The sequence below is a fragment of the Pteropus alecto genome, unplaced genomic scaffold (genome assembly GCF_000325575.1).
Source record: "Pteropus alecto unplaced genomic scaffold, ASM32557v1 scaffold114, whole genome shotgun sequence".
In the NCBI taxonomy this organism is placed as follows: domain Eukaryota; kingdom Metazoa; phylum Chordata; class Mammalia; order Chiroptera; family Pteropodidae; genus Pteropus; species Pteropus alecto.
Genome location: NW_006435793.1, coordinates 5633917 through 5636004, shown reverse-complemented (window position 1 = coordinate 5636004; position 2088 = coordinate 5633917).

Here is a 2088-nt window from a genome sequence, read left to right as displayed (position 1 = left end):
CAGAAGCATCTTAAACTAGGATCACTCTTTTCTGACATGCTACAATTTTTTAACCACATTCTAGTTCTCTTCTCATTTAATACTAATACTGGGGATGATGGGTAGCACATATGTTGAGCTCTCATTCCACAGATGTTCTGGGTGTCCAAGAGGAGCCTGCCTACTATCAGGAACAAATAAAAGATTTGGATGATTCCTCCCACTTCTTTCACAAATGAAATACACCTGCTGTGTGTATTGGCTTCTAAAAATCATAGAATTAAACATATGCCACATTTATGGTCATAAACCATTATGCTTTGCATCGATTTTTTTTCTTTCAGAAGAGTGTAAAAAGTATATTGAAATATTTAAGGAAAAATGATAAAATATACATCTTGTACCACCACAAGTTAAGAATTAGATTGTTCTAGTACCTTAGAATCCTCTCTTATTTCTCACCCAATAACAGTCCCTTCTTTCCTCTCTTCCAGAGGTGACCATTATTCTGATTTTAATGGAAATCATTTTATTCTAGGCAGAACTTGATCCCCTTCCCACCCCATGTCCCTGTATTCTGGTGATTTAGTCAAACACTAACTTAGGTGCTGCTGTGAAGGACTTTCTGTCAATGAAATTAAAGTCACAAGTCAGTTGACTTCAAAATTAGAAGGTTATCCAAGTGGGCCAGATCCAATCAGTTTAGCTCTTTAAAAGCAAGCATTTTCTTTGGATAGTAGCAGAAGGAGAAGTCGTGTTCAAAGCATAAGTATTCATTTTGGATTTAAGGATGGAGGGGACCACAGCAAGGACCAAAGAACTGAGAATGACCACTGCCAATAGCCAGCCAGGAAACCAGAATCATAGTCTGCCAATCCCCTAAAAACTGAATTGTCCTAATAATCTGAAGGATCTTGGAAGCAGATTTTTATTCAGATCCCACCCAGTCTTCTCACTTACAGAACTGTTAGATAATAATTGTTTTAAGCTAATTTAGTGGTAGGTTGTTATGCAGCACTAGAAAGCAAATATACATTCTCTTGATTTCCTTCATAGTTTCCTTCAAATGTATCAATGTATAATGCATGTTCCATTTTGTAAAACTGAATAATAATTACAAATCTAGTTTTTCATGTAAAGGGAAAAATTGCACTATCTGAAGAAGACACTTGAGGATATAAATTGATGGTTTTAGTCCTTCTGGGGAAGTCAGGCAGAGCTGTAGTGTGGCCAGGTACCAGACGTCTGGAAGAAATGCCATCAGAAGAAATGGGTTGCTTTATGTTTTCTGCTTCTAAGCTCTCACTTTGGCACATTTTCCACTCTTAGGAACAGTCCAAAGTAGAATATTTATGTGGGGTGAAATGAGTGTCCTTAGCTAATCCAAGAAGCAAGGCATAGAGAAGAGGGAATTTTATCAGTGCATGGTCAAATAAGCAAGTGTAGTTGGAACAATGTCAGAGAGAAAACCAATGTTCTAGCTCAAAGGCAGTCAAAGAGGAAAAAGTTCTCTCTCACTCAGCCTGTTTATTCTATTCAGACCTTCAACTGATTGAATGAGGCCCATCCACATTGGGGAGGGCAATCTGCTTTACTCAGTCTACCAATTCAAATGTTAATCTCAGCAGTTAGCTGCTTGGCTCCTTGCATTATTCTGAAACTGGATGTTCACAATTAGTCTCCTTGAAATGGAAAAAAGTACAAATTACCCAAATAGGTCACTGTTAAGTGATGGTAACCAGGGCTACTCTTGCTACTACCCTTGGTTCCCAGACAATATATTTTGCCTACTGAGGACATCATACCATAAAATGATCACTGATTTAGGATACATACTGCATTCTGGCAAATGATGCCTTAGCCATGCTTTCTTTAATTTTTTACTCATCCCTCTGCCATCCCCTTTGGCAGCCATCAGCTTTTTCTCTATATCTATTAGTTTGTTCCTGTTTTGTTTATCTGTTTTGTTTTTTAAGATTCCATATGCGTGAAATCATATGGTATTTGTCTTTCTCTGCCTGAATTATTTCACTTAGCATAATGTTCTCTAGGTCCATCTATGTTGTCACAAATGGCAAGATTTTATTTTCTTTTTTACGCCTACAGAAA